The 22665-nt window shown below is 42.3% G+C and overlaps 1 protein-coding gene and 1 pseudogene across 1 annotated transcript in view; one reads left to right on the forward strand and one right to left on the reverse strand.

Annotated features, from left to right (window-relative positions):
* Positions 1-18705, reverse strand: part of LOC115584000 (nuclear factor 7, brain-like) — a 35012-nt gene extending 16307 nt beyond the window's left edge. The window contains exons 1-2 of the mRNA XM_030421303.1: positions 18090-18705; positions 17221-17318 (exon numbers count right to left, since the gene is read on the reverse strand). The gene's annotated coding sequence lies outside the window, so the exon portion shown is untranslated. The remainder of the gene's footprint in view (positions 1-17220; positions 17319-18089) is intronic.
* The window catches only part of LOC115582773 (uncharacterized), a 484111-nt pseudogene that overhangs the window by 130356 nt on the left and 331090 nt on the right, over positions 1-22665 (forward strand).

The raw sequence follows: 22665 nt of genomic DNA on the forward strand, positions 1-22665 counted from the left end.
AGTACAAATCTCAGTAACACGCGTTATAACGCATATAATGCTAGAGAACTATTGATCGAGGAGAAGATGACTGGAAGGATGTGAAGAACATTATAGTTAAGTGCATTTTGTGTGCAAAACCAAAAGATCTCTCTACCTCGCAAAATAGCACAAGTCATTTAACGAAACATCTAGAGCGGTGCCACATTAACATTAAGCTAGTGACCAAAAGAAAGCAAACTGAGGATGAGAGCAGAGAAAAAAACTTTCTCCTGTACTGCGATGCTTAAACCTCAAGAAGGGAGGAGACTGGTGGCAGAGTATGTTGTCAAAGACATGCTGCCACTTTCAACAGTGGATTCTCCGTCTTTTATAAAAATTGTGAGCAAGATCCCCGTCCAGGCGAGCAATGACAAGGTAAGCTATCATTGCCTCAACAGGTTAGTGCTGCTGGGCTACTGACTGTAATATAAATATAGTGACATAATGTCAGTCTGTGTTACATCAGTTTGTATCCAGATAAAACATACAAAAACTTCTGTTAAACACAATTAACATTAGCTAAAGGGCCTTACAATGTAGGCTCCCCCCTGTTTTTGAAAGGTCTGCCCAAACTGAATTTGAGTGTTATCGACCATTTTGAGATGTACGACCACTTTCTGCCCCATGAACAGATTTAGGCTACACTGGAAATCAATGTGTGTTTCAAAAAATTTCAATACAATGTAGATGCATTCTAAGAATATGTACCGTCCCAATTAGAATACAGTAATATCACAATGTAATAAAGTTACTGAAACGACAGTAACAAGTAAAAAATAATGCATTACCTGTTTGGAGTAACTTGCCCAACACTGTCAAAATGTGTCACCTATCTGTAAGAAGTCTTGGCTTGTCATCTAATTTACTTTATTAGAAGTAAGTACTGAAAAGATGAGAAAAGTGAACATTTCCTTTTCACACTTAAAGCTCCGACTGACGTCAGTGCCTGGTGTGACGTCACAGAGACAAACTGAACAGTCAGTTTCTGACTCTGGCACTTTAGCTCTGCTGTTCACCAGTGTGAGTGACTCGTCTGCTGACTGGCTGTGAGCAGAGGAGAGATGCTATGTGCTGCACAGAGCGCTGTTCGCTTATTCATCAAAGTTTATTAATATTGAACGTGTCATCAGTCCAAATTGCATCAAATTCCACCTTCTCCTCAGCCATCCTTCACACAGACAGTCAGGTGCTAACTTAACGAGGTCACGTAACGTGATTAATGGTCCGCTAATTATTCCTTAGCTTGTTATGGTTTAGCTAACGTTAGCGGTTAGCATAAACAAAGTGTTAACGAGCAGCGTTGGCCTAAGTTACTCAAAAAGTCTTAACTTACATGTCATGTGACTTTAGAGTGCAGACTCTCCCACTGCACACATCTGCACATCTTTTTTGCAGACTTTGCATGACGCCACTCTTTGATTCGGTCCTCGTCATAATCATTGTTTGTACTTATAATTTTCAAGCCAATGCTCGTTAACACAGCAGTCTCCCGGTGTTTTGTCATCTCCTACTGTCGCTCTTCTAAAAGGGGCGGGGCTACACACAGACTGGCAGGTCGCAGAGAGGAGCAGAGAGGCTCAGCGGAGCCCAGGAGAAAACATCTCCACATACGGTTTTCTTACCGATTTTATTAGGGCCCGAGCAGGTCCCGACCTGCGAGGTACCTATTGTTTTTCAAATGATTTTTATTAGGGCCCGAGCAGGGAACCTGCAAGGACCCTATTGTAATTGTAATGATTATTATTCTTTTTTTTTTCCTTCGTCCAAAATGATCGCATTTTTCACTGCCTGAACATACCCAAAAACTCACCAAACTTGGAATATAAGTCACACCTGGCGAAAAATGTTATAATCTATTGTCGTCCTGAATTTCCATCACTAGGTGGCACTGTTATTAAGGAATGCGCGTTTTGGCTAATAACTCCCATATACTTTGTCGCACATTCAAAAACCATATATCCACGCTTTCAGTGGATTCTGCTGAATCTCCTGGTATAGGCCACGCCCATTTCCGCCTACCGTTTTTTTTCGCTACGTCGCAAAATATCAAAAACCTACTTTTTCGAACTCCTCCCAGGGAATTTCACCGATTTGCACTAAACTTGGCATATAGCTTCTGTGGACCCTCCTGGCAAAAAATTATCAAAAAAATGTTTGATAGGCCACACAATACTCAAGTTATTAAATAATAACTTCCTGCAGATTTGGTTACAAACAGGAACTGTTTCATATCTCCACATTGATGTGGTCTAATGACATGAAACTCAGGATACTACTTTGCCATGAACCCCTGAGAATATCTGCAAAATTTTAGGCGATGACCACAAGGTGGCGCTCTTTAAATTGATGTATTTTATATCTCCACAACGGTGCATCGGAATAAGACGAAACTTGGTACATTCATTGTCAGTGCCCTCCTGAGGACATCTGACAAAGGGTTTACCGTTCCACCAGTAGTTGGCGCTCTGGCGTCACTTTAATTGCATAATTGGCCCTGTGCCCACACCATAACACTTATGGAAATGAAATTCATAGAGGTGCTATAGAATGGCCCCTGTGACTCACTCAGCGAAAATGACCACCAGGTGGCGCTATTTTCAATTTAAAGGCGTTTTTGGCTCATAACTCCCACTTAATATGTTCCACATTATTAATCCTCATATATATGTATTCCGTGAATTTAGCTGAATTGTTTGATGTAGGCCAAGCCCACTTTTGCAGTAACTTTCCATTCGCAAATTTGCAAACAATGAAAAACCTACTTTTTCGAAATCCTCCTAGACGATTTGACCAATTTGCACGAAACTTTTCATGTAGAATCTGTAGACCCTCCTGACAAAAAGTTATCGATAGTCCATAAACTGCCCGAAATATAAAATGACAAATTCCTGCATATTGTTTTGAAAACAGACAATCTTGCATATCTTTACAAAATACTGTCTGATTATCACATAAATACTCTTCATTCTGTGGTATGGCATGATGAGGCTTTGTGTGAAATTTGGTGCAAATCCGCCAATAGATGGCGCTCTGGTTGCAGTCTAATCAGTGTCAATGGGATCTTCAAGTCCTCTTCAAAAATCATAAGCATTTTTGGCTCATAACTCCCACTTAATATGTTTCACATCATTAATCCTCATATATATGTATTCCCTGAATTTAGCTGAATTGTTTGATGTAGGCCACGCCCACTTTTGCAGTAATTTTCCATTCGCAAATTTGCAAACAAAGGAAAACCTACTTTTTCGAACTTCTCCTAGACGATTTGACCAATTTGCACCAAACTTTGCATGTAGCATCTGTAGACCCTCCTGACAAAAAGTTATCAAAAGAATTTTGATAGTCCATAAACTGCCCGAAATATAAAATGACAAATTCCTGCATATTGTGTTGAAAACAGACAATCTTGCATATCTTTTCAAAATACTGTCTGATTATCACATAAATACTCTTCATTGTGTGGTATGGCATGATGAGGCTTTGTGTAAAATTTGAGCCGCATGGACTTTCTGTGTGTTTCCCTAATGATGTGTGCATTCTTGAGGAAATGTAAGTGGTTTCTGCTTGTAGTTATGGATAATTTGATCACTATTGCAGTTTACACATAGCCTGTGTCTCAGTAGTAGTTAGCTGCACTTTGCTTGCACTGCAGCTACATTTGGATTGTGAGGACTTAATGATGAATATTTCGTTTTTAATGCCGATTTTTCAACTCATTCTGTTTCTTGGGATTGTGACCATGCTCATTACAGTTTAAAGCTCGAAATATGTACTGTGGTTAACAGTCAGTATATAAAGCTATCATGCTGTTTAGCCGTCTATAGGTTCGAACACTGTACTCGTGAAACCCCCCCCTTGAGCTGCAATTTCATCCTCTTCTTCAGATTTCATCATGCAGCAGGTGACATCTCACATCCCATCAGTCAATCAGTTCTTCTCTGACCTGGCATCGACTTAGTCTTTGTCCGGGCAATCATGCAGTAGTTCACACAGTTTTTCTGACTTCAGCGTACATCATTTCAGACCGTACATCAACGACTTCCTCAGCGGAAGGTGTTGCTCGAGCATGCCCCGACGGCAGCAAGCCCCGACAGCAGCATGCATCGACGGCAGCAAGCCCCGACCGCAGCAAGCCCCGACAGCAGCATGCATCGACGGCAGCAAGCCCCGACCGCAGCAAGCCCCGACAGCAGCATGCATCGACGGCAGCAAACCCCGACAGCAGCACGCCCAACGCGCGCGCGGACTGCGAGGGCCCGTTCATCACTGCTTGCAGTTTTAATTAGGGCCCGAGCAGGGAACCTGCGAGGTCCCTATTGTAATCGTTATTAGGGCCCGAGCAGGTCATCGACCTGCGAGGTCCCTATTGTTATTGGAAGGACAGAAATTTTCTTCTCCAAGTTTGAATGCAGTTTTGTATGCCTGAACATACCCAAAAAACTCACCAAATTTGGAATATATGTTACATCTGGCGAAAATTGCGATCCTGCATTGTCATTGGGCTTGGTCGTGACCTGCGGGCTCTGTAGCGCCCCCTAATGTTCATCCCCGCCTCCCACAAGTGCGTAGAAGAACGAAATTCAATACGCAGATTCCTCATGAGCACAAAAAAGTCTGGGGGGACCATACTGTCACTCCAACAGGAAGTCAGCTATTTAGATGTGTGGCGGCGTTTTTGTCCAATTCATGCCTACTTTGAAGATTATCTTGTCCTAGAGCTTAAACACAACAGTCTTCAAATTAACTCAGTAATTTTCTTCATGCCTTGAAGAACAAAAGTTATTGAAATCATTCAGCTGCGCCAAACTTTAGTGGGTGGTGCGGTGGAAACCATTTTTTTCCTCACGCCATCAAGCATCGAGGCTTTATAACTTAAACATGCAATTTCCTATCCACACCACACTGCTTGTAACTGTAGAGGCTGTCTCCCCGAACAAATCTCAGCATCAATACTTAGTCTGGCATTTTGCTTTTGGCCGCCATGTTGAAATATTGCCAATCTTCGTACTTAAATTATCTCCTCCTACAGATGTAACACCACCGACTTCAAAGTCACTCAGTAGCATCCTCTGACCTTGAAGATGAAAAGTTATTAAAATCTTTATCCTACGTCATACCTGCTGGCCACAGTGGAGAGGGCAATTCGAATCCTTCGCGGTGAAGCATCGTGTCCTCATAATTTCTTCATACAATGTCTTATCTCGGTCAAATCTCTCAGGAATGCAGAGGGAGTCGCCCTGATGAGATCTGTGTAGTCATGGGGCGTGGCCGTGACGCGTGGGCTCTGTAGTGCCCCCTATTGTGATGCCCCGCCTCCTACTTGTAACACAGAAGGACGAAAATTGGTACACATATTCATCATGACCAGACGCAAGGAAAACCCATTTGGATGCATACTCTCAGTCCAACAGGAAGTCAGTTATTTTGAAATTTGGCCGCATTTTCGACAAATTCATGCCTAATTTGAAAATTATCTTGTCCTAGAGCTTAAATACCACAATCTTCAAATTAACTCAGTAATTTTCTTAATGCCTTGAAGAACAAAAGTTATTAAAATCGTTGAGCTGTGCCAAGGTTTAGTGGGTGGTGCGGTGGAAACCATTTTGTCCTCACGCCGTCAAGCATCGAGGCTTCATAACTTCAACATACAATTTCCTATCCACACCAAACTGCTTGTAACTGTAGAGGCTGTCTCCCCGAACGAATTTCAGCATCAATACTTAGTCTGCCATTTTGCTTTTGGCCGCCATGTTGAATTATGCCAATCTTTGTACGTAAATTATCTCCTCCTACAGATGTAACACCACTGACTTCAAAGTCACTCAGTAGCATCCTCTGACCTTGAAGATGAAAAGTTATGGAAATCTTTACTCCAAGTCATACCTGCTGGCAGTTGCGGAGCCCGCCATAACAATCCTTCGTCATGAAGCATCAAGTCCTGATATCTCCTTCATAGTATTTCCTAGCTTGGCCAAATCTAGAGGGAATCTAGAGGGAGTTGCCCTAAATAGATCTGTGCATCAATGCTGTGTCATATCCATAGCGCCACCCACTGGAAACATGAAGCAAGTTTTATTTCAGGCAATTTTGGCATCCTACATGCATGTACATGAATGAAATGTGGCACGCATGTGTGTTATGACATGACGCACAAATGATTCATTTACACCCACACTCTCAGTCCAACAGGAAGTGGTCAATTTTGCTTAGAAGCACATGAATTGATGGTGTAGGTGATGTAAGTCGCCACTAGATGGCACTGTTGTCTTTCAAGGCACATGTATCATATTCATCAGATTTTATTGAAACTTCAAAAGGTGGCAGCACGCACTTCTTGGAATAATAACTGGCAAACAAAGCAGAGCTTAGATGAAAAGCTTGACCCTGATAGACAGCATAAATACATTTTTGAAAGAAGGCAAGTGAAGCATTATTCTACACTCATTTATGTGCAGTGATGACAAACATAGGCTGTGTCCAAATTCAGGGGTAGCATCCTTCAAGGACTCATCCTTCGGTGCCAGCAAAGGCAGGGTCCTTCAGAGAGACCTGCAGGCCGCGTCAGCCTGTTGTGAAATTGGACGGTCTACCCTTCGCAGCATTTCCTGGTCGCGTCACCAGATGTTTCCGCCCCTACCCGCACCTCACTATTTCTGGTGAGGTAAGGTCCGCGAAAGTGACAAGAAGAGTAAAGTTTGACTGTCAGATCTGTTTGAGCTTCTGTAATTCCTGATTTCCTTTTTAATCCTTCTGCTTGTGGAGGAAGAGGAGAAGCGGCTCTGGTTTATCTCCGGCTGAGAGGACCGTGGAGAGGTAAATCTGTTATTGAACCCACAGTAATGTTATCAATATTATCATTATTAGCTAGCTAACAGTTTGGGGTCATTAACATACCGATACATTAGGTTAATGCTGACATATAAACTGCTGATCACCACATATGATTTTATCATGATTTTAAAGGCATTGTTTTTGAAATGTTTGGTAGATAGTTTCGTTTGCTGTAATTTATTATGATTATTATTATGATAATTAGAGTATGAAATTATAATTCTTGCCTCTTTCTTAAAACATTCTTAATAACATGGCAGCCGTCGATCGAGTCAGAACTGCAGACCCAGTTGACGGACGATGTGGTGGACAGAGGAGACTGGACCCCCAAACACCCTGAGTACCGACCCAGATGATGTCCCACTGACACCATCCAGCCCAGCAGCACTGCAGGGACTCCTGCTCAGCCTGTTGCTGTACATCATCTATAACTGTTTTATAGTATAGTTATTTATGCTGTAATTTTGTAAATAGTTGTACATGTTAAGACCTTAATAATAATAACAAAATAAAACATTCAATCCCTTGTTGTCCCTGAAAAGTAGCACTTGATGCCGTTTGCTGTTATAAATTATACTTAAGTTGTAAATACTGAAATACTCTGTTTGCTCCCTAAAACACAGTGAAATGTGAAACAGACAAAAGAGTTCTAATACAGCAAAATAATATAATCATCATAAGGATAATAACCATAAACGTAGCTCTTTATTCCAATGTTTAACTAGACTTTTCACGGATCACAGCATGATCTAAATCTGTTAATCTTGGTCCTTTTAAGTATGAGAAGTAAAACGAGTCTATAACATCTCCACAGTCACACTACGATATAAGATATGAGTCAACCTCTGAACATGTAATGGTTGAAAGTAAAAGGCATTAAGCTGAGCATTACCAACGTATTTTAACTGATATTTTGAGTTTTAAAGGTCCCTTGAAGTTTAACATATCTGGCGTTTGACGCTCAAATGATTAAAAACTGAGTATAGACCCAATTTACATTTGAATGAGAGATCTGCGCCACTTGAGGTTGCCATCATTTATTTATTCATTCTCTTTAGGCGCGCAGTGAATCTTGGGCAATTTGTAGCCGCGAAGGATAGTAGCTGTGTGTCCTCCAGGAACAGGCAAAAGAAGGAGGCATTTGGAGCATTTGGAGCACACTTTGAATTTGGACAGGCTTTGCGCGGCTTAGTGACGTAATTGCACTTCAAATACGCACTCGGAAGGATGGTGCCCCTGAATTTGGACAAAGCCATAGTCAGATGTACATGGCATTTGCAGGTAGTTTTGTCTGAACTGCACGTTACAACATGGCATAATTGCAAGGTAATGTTTAGAGCCACATAATGGCAGCACGCCCCGACATGTGCGCGGACTGCGAGGGCCCGTTCATCACTGCTCGCAGTTTTAATTAGGGCCCGAGCAGGTCATCGACCTGTGAGGTCCCTATTGTAATTAGGGCCCGAGCAGGTCATCGACCTGTGAGGTCCCTATTGAAATTGGAAAAATTATTCTTTTTATTATTCTTCTCTAAGTTTGAATGCAATTTTGGATGCCTGAACATATCCAAAAACTCACCAAATTTGGAATAGTCGTCACATCTGGCGAAAATTGCGATCCTGCATTGTCAATGGGCGTGGTCGTGACCTGCGGGCTCTGTAGCGCCCCCTAATGTTCAACCCCGCCTCCCACAAGTGCGTAGAAGAACGAAATTTAATACGCAGATTCCTCATGACCTGACGCACAAACAACCTATTTGGACCACTAGTGTCAGTCCAACAGGAAGTCAGTCATTTAGATGTGTGGCGGCATTTTTGTCCAATTTATAACTTCAATTTCCTATCCACACCAAACTTCCATTAAGTGTAGAGGCTGTCTCCCCGAACAAATCTCAGCATCAATACTTAGTCTGCCATTTTGCTTTTGGCCGCCATGTTGAAATATCGCCAATCTTCGTACTTAAATTATCTCCTCCTACAGATGTAACACCACCGACTTCAAAGTCACTCAGTAGCATCCTCTGACCTTGAAGATGAAAAGTTATGGAAATCTTTATCCTACGTCATACCTGCTGGCCACAGTGGAGCGGGCAATTCGAATCCTTCGCCGTAAAGCATCGTGTCCTCATAACTTCTTCATACAATGTCTTATCTCGGCCAAATCTCTCAGGAATGCAGAGGGAGTCGCCCTGATGAGATCTGTGTAGTCATGGGGCGTGGCCGTGACGCGTGGGCTCTGTAGCGCCCCCTATTGTGATGCCCCGCCTCCTACTTGTAACATAGAAGGACGAAAATTGGTACGCATATTCCTCATGACCGGACGCACAAAAAACCCATTTGGACTCCTAGTGTCAGTCCAACAGGAAGGCAGTCATTTAGATGTGTGGCGGCGTTTTTGTCCAAATCATGCCTACTTTGAAAATTATCTTGTCCTAGAGCTTAAACACCACAGACTTTAAATTAACTCAGGAATTTTCTTCATGCCTCGAAGAACAAAAGTTATGGAAATCATTCTGCTGCGCCAAGGTTAAGTTGGCGGTGCGGTGGAAACCATTTTGTCCTCACGCCGTCAAGCATCGAGGCTTTATAACTTCAACATAAAATGTCCTATCCACACCAAACTGCTCGTATCTGTAGAGGCTGTCTCCCCAAACAAATCTCAGCATCAATAATTAGTCTGCCATTTTGCTTTTGGCCGCCATGTTGAATTATGCCAATCTTCGTACTTAAATTATCTCCTCCTACAGATACCACAGACTTCAAAGTCACTCAGTAGCATCCTCTGACCTTGAAGATGAAAAGTTATGGAAATCTTTATCCTACGTCATACCTGCTGGCAGTTGCGGAGCCCGCCATAACAATCCTTCGCCATGAAGCATCAAGTCCTGCTAACTCCTTCATACTATTTTCTAGCTCGGCCAAATCTAGAGGGAATCTAGAGGGAGTCGCCCTGAATAGATCTGTGCATCAATACTGTGTCATATCCATAGCCCTACCCACTGGAAACATAAATTAGTTTTAATCTCATTCCATTAGGGCTCCTACAAGCTGTGAGTGACACAAGTCGCCACTAGATGGCAGTGTTGTCTTTCAAGTCACAGGTGTCCTTTGTGCTGAGCAACCTCTGGATAACCTCTGGATAATTTCATTCCATGGCAGGAAGTCAGCCTCAAATTTATCAGATTTTATTGAAACTTCAAAATGTGGCTGCATGCACTTTATGGAATAAAAACTAGCAAACAAAGGAGAACTTAGATCAAAAGCATGACATTCATAGACAGCCATAAATACATTTTTGAAAGAAGGCAAGTGAAGCATCATTTCACACTCATTTAACTGCATTGATCACAAACATAGTCAGATGTACATGGCATTTGCAGGTAGTTTTGTCTAAATTGCACATTACAACATGGAATAATTGAAGGGTAATGTTTAGAGCCACATAATAGATAAGTCAGTGGTAGCAAGCCACAGCACACAATGTTTAAATAAGCCAGTTTGATAAGAATGCCATTTGTGTGTTGGGTCTGCCCTGTCAATGTGGCACACAACAAGATGTCTGTAGTTGTGATTCTGCCCAACTTTTCCGCGATGAACGCAGTGGCTTCCCCTGAGATTTGAAACGACTGAGTGATTTCTTTGGTCAAATAACACAGAACACATCTGTAGTTAACAGTCAGTATGTCAAGCCATCGTGCTGTTTCGCATACTTTGCCTCTGCTAATGTTATGTTGGACATTGTTCTGCTTATTCCAACGATAATAGAATACTGCATTCAGCTTTCTAGCCCTTTCAGACATTCTTTATTACAGACAGGAGGAACAGCCCACCAAATCATAGGAAAAACTGAAATGGAAGGTGTTGTGGGGGTAGCCCCACGGCGGCGTGCGTCGACAGCAGCACGCCCCGACGTGCGCGCGGACTGCGAGGGCCCGTTCATCACTGCTTGCAGTTTTAATTATTTTTCTTCTCACAAAAGGATCGCATTTTTCACTGCCTGAACATACCCAAAAACTCACCAAACTTGGAATATAAGTCACACCTGGCGAAAAATTTTATAATCTGTTGTCGTCCTGAATTTCCATCACTAGGTGGCGCTGTTATTAAGGAAAGCGCGTTTTGGCTAATAACTCCCAAATACTTTGTCGCACATTCAAAAATCTTACATGGACGCGTTCAGTGGATTGTGCTGAATCTCCCTATATAGGCCACGCCCATTTCCGCCTAGCGGTTTTTTTCGCTACGTCGCAAAATGTCAAAAACCTACTTTTTCGAACTCCTCCCAGGGAATTTCACCGAATGGCACTAAACTTGGCACATAGCTTCTGTGCCAAGTTTAGTGGCCCCTGAATGGCCCCTGAATTTTGATAGGCCACACAATACTCAAGTTATTAAATAATAACTTCCTGCAGATTTGGTTACAATCAGGAAGTGTTGCATATCTCCACATTGGTGTGGTCTAATGACATGAAACTCAGGATACTACTTCCCCACGAACCCCTGAAGCCCTGTGAAAAATTTTAGACGATGACCACAAGGTGGCGCTCATTAAATTGATGTATTTTATATCTCCACAACGGTGCATCGGAATGAGACGAACCTTTTTACATTTATTGTCAGTGCCCTCCTGAGGACATCTGACAAAGGGTTTACCGATCCACCACTAGGTGGCGCTCAGGCGTCACTTTAATTGCATAATTGGCCCTGTGCCCACACCATAACACTTATGGAAATGAAATTCATAGATGTGCTAAAGAATGGCCCCTGTGACTCACTCACCGAAAATGACCACCAGGTGGCGCTATTTTCAATTTTAAAGCGTTTTTGGCTCATAACTCCCACTCAATATGTTCCACATTATTAATCCTCATATATATGTATTCCCTGAATTTAGCTGAATTGTTTGATGTAGGCCACGCCCACTTTTGCAGTAACTTTCCATTCGCAAATTTCCACACAATGAAAAACCTACTTTTTCGAACTCCTCCTAGAGAATTCGACCAATTTGCACCAAACTTTGCATGTAGCATCTGTAGACCCTCCTGACAAAAAGTTATCAAAAGAATTTTGATAGTCCATAAACTGCCAGAAATATAAAATGACAAATTCCTGCATATTGTGTTGAAAACAGACAATCGTGCATATCTTTACAAAATACTGTCTGATTATCACATAAATACTCTTCATTGTGTGGTATGGCATGATGAGGCTTTGTGTGAAATTTGGTGCAAATCGGCCAATAGATGGCGCTCTGGTCGCAGTCTAATCAGTGTCAATGGGATCTTCAAGTCCTCTTCAAAACTCATTGACCTTCATCCTTTTCTTGTCCCTCATACTTGAGCTAGACACTCCATTCCAACTTTAAAAGAGTCAGAAGACCTCAAACTATTGGGCATGTAATCAGTTTTTGAAAATCTTTTACGGTTTTCAAATCATCACAGTTTTAGTTTTAAGGATTTTTAGGTTGTCTTCTGATTTTATAATGGGTGTGTATCGGCTGAGCTAGAGTGCGTGACATCATAGCTACAGTGGAGAGCAGATGGAAGAACTGGAGAAAAAGTTCTCTTCAGCTTGAATTGGATCCCACGTCTTTTACTTCACATAGACAATATATACAGGGAAATGTAGGAAATCTTGTTGGCTTTCAGCTGATGGTCGTATTTCAGATGTAGGACTTACACTTTTGGCTGTTTGTGGTTTGTGACACTGCTGCAGGGAGACAAATTCAAACAGTAGAATAGTCAGTTCCCTGAAACAGTAATGAACACCCCCATGGAGGCTTACCCACTGCTGTCTCACATCTACAGCAATGATGAGTTCAAAAACCGTAGTGGAGCTGTGGCTCTGTACCAGCTGTTCACAGAGTGCAATCGTCAGGAAACCTTTTCAGATACTGTGGCACTGCTAAACATCCTCATCACAACTTCTATGACTACAGCTGAATCTGAGCGGTGCTTCTCAACACTGAAGAGAATCAAGGCCTTCCTCAGGAAGATAATATCTTCTTCATGCAGTTGCCATGCTCTGTATGGAGAAGAAACTTATCAAAGACATCCACAACTTAAACCACAAAGTCAATGTCAACATTGTTCTGCTTATAGGGCAGCGGAGCAAAACAACCCACCTTTTCCCCTGTATTCTTTTCAGTTTCATGAAACCTTAAGAACCATATAAAATTGGAAGTTTAATGTGCAGTGCTGTTGTTTTCATCTGACCACTACATGTCAATACAATGTTTGTAACAGTATTCATTTTACTTGATCTGTAAGTGTTAAAAAGATAATATTACTAATGATAAATGTTTGGAGATTTGTTTTGACATTTTATGTGATATATAGATATAATCATAATACATATCTTTATAGTAATAATGGAGTTTGGGAGGCGTTTTCCCATTCATTCTTGTGTGGACATTTTCTTCTTTGCCTCTGCGGCTGCTGCAGCCACAGAAACTGTAAGAAAGCTCTACAGGTAAAGGTCCAACAGCGACCTCTGTTGGTGCAAAGAGTCAGGACATGCTCAGTCACAGAAAGTGTAAGAAAGCTCTACAGGTAAAGGTCCTACAGCACCCCCTACTGGGGCAAAGAGTCAGGACATGCGCAGTCACACTAAAATGCAGCAGACCAGTCAGTGAGCAGACCCTGTGGAGCTGCATGGACTTTCTGTGTGTTTCCCTAATGATGTGTGCATTCTTGAGGAAATGTACGTGGTTTCTGCTTGTAGTTATGGATAATTTGATCACTATTGCAGTTTACACTTAGCCTGTGTCTCAGTAGTAGTTAGCTGCACTTTGCTTGAACTGCAGCTAGATTTGGATTGTGAGGACTTAATGATGAATGTTTCGTTTGTAATGGCAAATTTTTTGTGACCATGCTCATTACAGTTTAAAGGTCGAAATATGTACTGTGGTTAACACTCAGTATATAAAGCTATCATGCTGTTAAGCTGTCTATAGGGTTGAACACTGTACTCGTGAAACCCCCCATTGAGCTGCAATTTCATCCTCTTCTTCAGATTTCATCATGCAGCAGGTGACATCTCACATCCCATCAGTTAATCAGTTCTTCTCTGACCTGGCATCGACTCAGTCTTTGTCCGGGCAATCATGCAGTAGTTCACACAGTTTTTCTGACTTCAGCGTACATCATTTCAGACTGGCAATAGCAGTCCATCGAATTATGAAAGAACGACTTCCTCAGCGGAAGGTGTTGCTCGAGCATGCCCCGACGGCAGCAAGCCCCGACGGCAGCATGAATCGACGGCAGCATGCATCGACGGCAGCAAGCCCCGACGGCAGCATGAATCGACGGCAGCATGCATCGACGGCAGCAAGCCCCGACGGCAGCATGCATCGACGGCAGCACGCCCCGACGCGTGTGGACTGCGAGGGCCCGTTCATCGCTGCTTGCAGCTTTAATTTCTCCTTGTAATAAGAAAACTATCCAGTCCATCTCAATTTTGTGAAAGACAGAGTTATAATGTCAAGCACTTTCAAGCACTTAAACTAAAATCCAAGCACTTTTTAGGCCTTGAAAATACAACATTGAAATTCAAGCACTTTCACGGATTTCAAGCACCCGTACGAACCCTGCTACAGGAATGTATACACTCATTTTTGTACATTGTATTATGCTGCGAACATCTAAAATCATGTTTCATAATAGCAAGAAGTTTAGAAATTAAAGGAGAACACAAAGTTTTATCCAAAAAAAGGGAAGCCACTTGGCGTTCTTCAGGAACACTCGCACCGAGACAATGAGAGACTGAGAGCACGCTGTAATTTCCTTTTTTGACATAGATTTTTATGTTTCAGAATGCAGTGTTGGGAGTAATGCGTTACAAAAGTAATGCAATTACTGTAATGCATTACTTTTTGCTGTAACACAGTAATGTCAGGCATTACAAAAACAAAAAAAGGTAATATTTTACTCAGTACAAATCTCAGTAACGCGCGTTATAATGCATATAATGCATATAATGAGAACTTTTGATCGAGGAGAAGATGACTGGAAGGATGTGAAGAACATTATAGTTAAGTGCATTTTGTGTGCAAAACCAAAAGATCTCTCTACCTCGCAAAATAGCACAAGTCATTTAACGAAACATCTAGAGCGGTGCCACATTAACATTAAGCTAGTGACCAAAAGAAAGCAAACTGAGGATGAGAGCAGAGAAAAAAACTTTCTCCTGTACTGCGATGCTTAAACCTTGAGAAGTGAGGAGACTGGTGGCAGAGTATGTTGTCAAAGACATGCTGCCACTTTCAACAGTGGATTCTCCGTCTTTTATAAAAATTGTGAGCAAGATCCCCGTCCAGGCTAGCAATGACAAGGTAAGCTATCATTGCCTCAACAGGTTAGTGCTGCTGGGCTACTGACTGTAATATAAATATAGTGACATAATGTCAGTCTGTGTTACATCAGTTTGTATCCAGATAAAACATACAAAAACTTCTGTTAAACACAATAAACATTAGCTAAAGGGCCTTACAATGTAGGCTCCCCCCTGTTTTTGAAAGGTCTGCCCAAATTGAATTTGAGTGTTAACATCGAACATTTTGAGACGTACGACCACTTTCTGCCCCATGAACAGATTTAGGCTACACTGGAAATCAGTGTGTGTGTTTCAAAAAGGTTCAATACAATGTAGATGCATTCTAAGAATATGTACTGTCCCTGATATATAGAGGAAGGTGGGACATGTCCATGCATCATGCATGTTTAATCACATCTAGTGGACATAAGCTTTTAGAAAATGCTTTCCCTTACGTTAATAACGATCAAGGTGTTGACATACAAAAAGTTATGACACATACTGATTTTTCAATGTAAATATTCTCATGAAACAGGTAGTGCACCCCAAATGTTTCAATTTTAACGCTGCAATTCATGTTCAGTATGGCCAGCCCTTTCAAAAACTGTTGTTTTCAGTGTTGGTGGTTGTACATGTTGGTGAAAGTAACTTAAAAGTAATGCAACAGTAGTGTAATGCCTTACAATTACAATACAGTAATATCACAATGTAATAAAGTTACTAAAATTACAGTAACAAGTAATAAATAATGCATTATGTGTTTGGAGTAACTTGCCCAACACTGTCAAAATGTGTCACCTATCTGTAAGAAGTCTTGGCTTGCCATCTAATTTACTTTATTAGAAGTAAGTAATGTAAAGTGGAGAAAAGTGAACATTTTGAATTTGAATTTCCTTTTCACACTTAAAGCTCTGACTGACGTCAGTGCCTGGTGTGACGTCACAGAGACAAACTGAACAGTCAGTTTCTGACTCTGACACTTTAGCTCTGCTGTTCACCAGTGTGAGTGACTCGTCTGCTGACTGGCTGTGAGCAGAGGAGAGATGCTCTGTGCTGCACAGAGCGCTGTTCGCTTATTCATCAAAGTTTATTAATATTGAACGTGTCATCAGTCCAAATTGCATCAAATTCCACCTTCTCCTCAGCCATCCTTCACACAGACAGTCAGGTGCTAACTTAACGAGGTCACGTAACGTGATTAATGGTCCGCTAATTATTCCTTAGCTTGTTATGGTTTAGCTAACGTTAGCGGTTAGCATAAACAAAGTGTTAACGAGCAGCGTTGGCCTAAGTTACTCAAAAAGTCTTAACTTACATGTCATGTGACTTTAGAGTGCAGACTCTCCCACTGCACACATCTGCACATCTTTTTTGCAGACTTTGCATGACGCCACTCTTTGATTCGGTCCTCGTCATAATCATTGTTTGTACTTATAATTTTCAAGCCAATGCTCGTTAACACAGCAGTCTCCCGGTGTTTTGTCATCTCCTGCTGTCGTTCTTCTAAGAGGGGCGGGGCTACACACAGACTGGCAGGTCGCAGAGAGGAGCAGAGAGGCTCAGCGGAGCCCAGGAGAAAACATCTCCACATACGGTTTTCTTAACGATTTTATTTCTCCTTGTAATAAGCGAACTATCCAGTCCATCTCAATTTTGTGAAAGACATAGAGTTATAATGTCAAGCACTTTCAAGCACTTAAACTAAAATCCAAGCACTTTTTAGGCCTTGAAAATACAACATTGAAATTCAAGCACTTTCACGGATTTCAAGCACCCGTACGAACCCTGCACAAAGCAATGTGACAGGACCAAACTGTAATCTGGTAACTGAAACTGTCTTTGGCAATTTATGAGGAAAAACATACAGCTTTTATACGTGGAGAAGCTCTTCTAACACTGTCTGTCCTCCTGTCTGTCACACTGTCTGTCCTCCTGTCTGTCACACTGTCTGTCCTCCTGTCTGTCACTCTGTCTGTCACACTGTCTGTCCTACAGACTCTTCTGCAATTTCTGCCTGAAAAACAGCGTCTGTTTCCGGCTGAAAACGTTAACTCACCAAGTCTTTGTCTCCAGCCACTATTGTGTTCTCATGGTGGCGGTCAGCCCTCCGGACCGAGACTTCAGTTAACTTTCCCTCAGAAAACAGCCTCCCTCCTTGCAAGTGAGAGAGTCAGACAGGGCCCAGTTTACTGATGGCGATTATTTAATTATGTAATTTAGAGCAAAAAACATAACTTTGTCACTTTCCAGGATGTTCGGTGAGTCAGGAACTCAATCACAGCACATTCAGCATCCATATGATTATAAACTATCAGTAGGTTCATGTTTAGATTGACAGGAGGACCTCGGGACAAACACGTTGAAAAAAACACTCAGACGTCATCATCATGACGTGTACCGCAACGCCTTTTTTGGATCCACAGCGCCGGCTTACTATGAAAATTACACAGCAGTTCGGCTTCACGCCAGGGCTGTTTGGTTCTGTGTGAACACACAAATGCGGAAAATTTCGATCTGAATATCGAACATACGTATACACACAACACAATACACCGATGAACAATGTTACTTAAACAGTAAAAGGTTGGGAAATGTGCAAACCTGAATTCACAAACCAAAAACTTTACGTAAAGTGAACAATTTTAGAAACTGACCCATTAAACTGTATTATCTTAGTGTTAAGAACAAATATAGAAGTATAAATCTCTAGAAACATTTTTGGTCGGAAAAATATAAATGCAAGTGCTCTCAAAAGCATATGTACAAGTACGAGGAGTGAACGCTATCCTTCTTTAACAAGTCAAAAAACATCTTGTATATTCAGAAAAGAGGACAAGAATGTCAAGAGAACGTAAGATTCAGATTGTATGCAGCTTATTATGTAATCTACATTTTCCACAATCAAACACCTCCTCATGTAATTACCTCATGTCAAGTCCTCCACAGAGATCTTTTCCCCATCAATAATAGCAGAAGGACCGTGAAGCCTGCTCTCTTGTTCTGCCTCCTCGCCTCCTCCACCAGCGGCCACAGCTTCAATCTCGCCTCCCTGACTTGCTGAGTTAAGTCCTCCGATATCTTCACGTTCTTCTGCTTAAGGACCTCAGAATTTGTTGCATCCGCCCGGACTTGATCTCGGTGAGCTCGGTACGAAAAGCGGACTATGGTGCGGCGCGGTGGATGCTGTCCCTCCCTCCTCCTCCGTGGTCCCAGGAAGTCCACCGTCTCCTGAAGAGAGTCGGCGAGACCAGGTGAGACACGGGAGAAGATCTCGGTCACCATCATTCTCGTATTCTCGCCCTCAGCCTCGGGAATCCCGGTTACCTTCAAGTTCCAGCGTCTGGAGTAACGTTACGCATCCATGTCATTCACTTTTTCCACCAATTTCTTATTTTCAGCACACACAGGGGGTCCACTACCTTCTTCTCCGCAGCTCGCACTGAAGTAAAGAGAGTTTGGATACTCTTAAAATGGTTCTCTATGGACTTCTCTATGAATTCCAGCTTCTCCCTGACACCGTGCTGCGGAGTGACAGCGAGATCGAAAAGTGGCTAAAGGTATGTCGATTGCTGCTCAACGGCATATACCGATCCCTAGAATGGCATACCGATTCCCAGACTGACGTACAGATTCTCGGAGTGGTATATACCGATCCCTTGACTGACATACAGATTCTCGGAGTGGTATGCTGCTATTATGCCGCTGTTATTCCACCGACACATGACGGTATGTGCCACTTGAGATTGTTACGGCACTGAGAGACTGTTGGATGGGTACCGCTCCCTGATGAATATGCAAATGCAAATTCGCCTATAAACTACTTAAAGCTAATGAAAGCGCTAACCTTAGCTAACATGGCTAATATTAGCCCAGCCACCTTATAGCCAGTCTGACTAATCGATAGCAGAACTTTTGAGCCTGCCAACAAAACAATACTTAGTGATGGGTTTTCATTATTACGGTGGCTGGGCTAATATTAGCCATGTTAGCTAAGGTTAGCGCTTTCATTAGCTTTAAGTAGTTTATAGGCGGACATTTAGACATATTGCTTTTCTATCATATCGTAAGAGTCCCACGTGTAATTACTGTCTATATGCCTACAATCCCAACAACATAACATTACTTGCGGTAAGTGTTAAGTTAGCATTGTCAATAAAGACAAAAAAAAAAAAAAAAAGTATGTTTACAGCTGTACTTGTCGTCAAACCAGCCCAGTGGCATTACATTTGCATATTCATCAGGAAGCGGTACCCATCCAACAGTCTCTCAGTGCCGTAACAATCTCAAGCGGCACATACCGTCATGTGTCGGTGGAATAACAGCGGCATAATAGCAGCATACCACTCCGAGAATCTGTATGTCAGTCTGGGGATCGGTATATACCACTCCGAGAATCTGTATGTCAGTCTGGGGATCGGTATGCCATTCTAGGGATCGGTATATGCCGTTAAGCAGCAATCGACATACCTTTAGCCACTTTTCGATCTCGGCGCTACTGGTGCTGCGACTCAGTGAACTTGTTAATGGCCGCCAGCAGGACAGCATTGGAGGGCTCCGACCTCGGCTCACGGCGCGAAGTTGTTTTCTGTGAGCTCTGAGCAGTTTCAGCCTCCACGGGTGGTTTGGCGTAGGAATAGCACCGTTTGAGAGTCTCCGCTGACTCTTCCATTGCCGGTTCCTCATCCTCCAGAGTAGACGACATGTCAGCAGAACCCGTTATTTAGCAGTTGGAGCCTTTTAAACAGACAACGGTTGAGACGCCGAGCTAGCAAACAAACAACGTCAACGGTTAACAACTGCGTTAGCTCGCTGTAGGCAGAGCCCGACAGAGAAAGTCCACGAAAAAACAAAACAAAAGTGGGTCAAAGTTTCACCAGCAGGTCTAAAAACTATTTTTTACAACGTTAGAAAAAATATTTACATGTTTCTTGGTCTTAGGCAGGCGAATTAAATCCTTGAACGATAAAAATCTTCAGCAGTGCATAGAAGAAGCGTCTCACAGTGGCGCCATGTTGGCCCCGCCCCCTCAAGCCTTCTTTCACAATGTCAGCTGATGGGAAAAGTCTTTTTGTGCCGCAGTGCATCATGGGATGCTGTGATTACAGTTTGGCCCATAAGAAAACTGTCTTCATAGTCTGGTTCTGTTCCTCCATATAAATAATAATATTGGTAATAAACCAATAATAATAATAATTATAATAATAATAATAATAATAATGTTCCCAGATTGTTACATCTTTTCCCAAACATCACGTCTTGATACGTGTTCCTACATGTCAGCCTGTGTTTCTGTCCATTCTCTTCTGCTGCGTTGTCAGTACAAAGAATCACACTGTAAATTATGAAGAATGACACGATGCATTTCCAGACTTTTAGAAACTTTATTTCACTCTTTCCAGAAATACAAGATCAACTTAAGTCTGATATAGATGGACCAAACAAGATGAAACATGACAACCATGAAGAGACGATATTTTATTATGTTGATGAAAAACATGATATGAAATCACCACCATTATCATGTTTTGATTTTAATGTCTGTAAACTATAATCTAGACTTTAAAATAAAGTGTCTTGGATCTCAGCCACTCAAACATGCAGTCATTCATAAATTGATAATTGTTTTCTTTCTTTTGATCAAAAGTTTCCGATTTCCAGCTGATGTTGTTGTTTTTATAATGATTGAGGGTTTTGTGTACAGATAGATAACTTTAATAATCCCTGAGAGAAAATTATTTGTAATTTTTTTTTTTTTAAATATATATATTTTTTGGCCTTTTATGGCTTTTTATTGATAGGTCAGCTGAAGATATGACAGGAAATAAGAGGAGTGATATGCAGCAAAGGGACCTGGGCCGGGAGTTGAACCCAGGTCCACTGCAGAGCCTCGGCACATGGGGGACACACTTGTACCGCCTGAGCTAAATGGCGCCCCAATTATGTATAATTGTTGCATCTTTAATTCCAGTGTCCTGTTTATGTTACTGAAATAAAATCATTGATCCATCGTAGATTCACATTTTGATGTTTGGTCATATTTGAAAGTAAGAAACAAAAAATTAAATCAAAACAAACAGCTGAAAATGAAACAGGATATTGTTAGAAAGGTGACAGCAGGAGCAGCATGTGCAACCTCACAGGTAAAATTCAGTGAACACAAAAGTCATCTTTATCTCTACCTGCTCTGTTCCACTGTCACACACACCTTCAGTGGTAATATCTTCAGGTTACTCCCAGTGTGAATGTGTGGAAACATCTTCTCAGTGAAAGTGTGTGTGAAGGTGTGTATGTGTGTGTCAGTGTCAGGATCAGAGAACGACAGCTTTCCTCTGTTCCAGTCCAGATTCACTCTGATCCTCTGGAGCTTCTTCGGAACTACGACATCAGAGTCTGGAGTGTATGGTGAGCATGCTGAGTATTTACCATACGATAACTGAATACGCCAGAATTTAGACCACATGCCTCCCTTCCTCTGGACAGACTCTGCACACATACCCAGTAACCAGACTGTACTGTCTCCAACCTCGACATCCCAGCTGTGAGTCCCTGAGTTAAAGCCCTCAGAGCCCAGGACAGAATAGAGGAAACTAAACCTCTCTGGATTTTCAGGAAGCTTCTGTATCTCTCCTCTTCTCACACTGCTCAGATCTTCAGACAGGATCAGGATTTGCCCAGCAGTGTTTGGGTCCAGAACCACAGGAGTGTAGGAGACCATTTCCTTCATCTTGTTCCAGATGTTGAAGCTCAGGTTGCCCAGGTGTTTGGCCTGGTCTATCAGAGCTCCTGAGGGCAGCTGTGGATCCTCCAGCAGGGGGCGCTGCTGGACTCTTTCCACTGCAGCCTTGTAGTTGTGCAGGAATGAGACGTCTTCAGCTCTCAGCTCCTCCTCTGTGGCTCTGACTGTGTGTGAAAGAGCTGCTATCTCTCTGCTCAGAGCCTCCATCTTCTCCTTCATCATCTGACTCTTCTGCTCCTCTTCCTCCCTCAGTGCAGCCATCCTGGCCTCCTCTTCCTCTGCTAGAAACTGGTGCAGCTTCTTAAACTGATCCTTAATCTGCCTCTCTGTGTGTCGGGCCTGGACCTTCATGTGTTCTGCTGTCTGATCAAACTTCACTTTAACTTCTTCAAAAACCTTTAACTTCTTCTTTAAAGGCTTCAGAGTTTCTTCAAGTTTCTTCTTGTGTTGTCGTGCAGCTTCATTGATGGGTCTGACTGTGTGGTTGGTGTGTTGTTCTGAGTCTCTGCAGACGACACACACCGGCTGCTGATGGTCCAGACAGAAGAGTTTGAGTTTCTCAGAGTGCAGACTGCAGAAGTCATCTGAAGCTCTCTGGACTCTGAAGGCTTCACACAGGTTCTTTAAGACCAGACTAACAGGTGGGCGTTTCATTGATGATCTTCTCTTACAAACTGGACACTCCTGTGTTTGTTTGTGTCTCCACCAGCTCTGCAGACAGTCTTTACAGAAGCTGTGGCTACAGGACAGAACAACAGGCTCTCT

This window comes from Sparus aurata, chromosome 6 (assembly GCF_900880675.1).
Source record: "Sparus aurata chromosome 6, fSpaAur1.1, whole genome shotgun sequence".
In the NCBI taxonomy this organism is placed as follows: domain Eukaryota; kingdom Metazoa; phylum Chordata; class Actinopteri; order Spariformes; family Sparidae; genus Sparus; species Sparus aurata.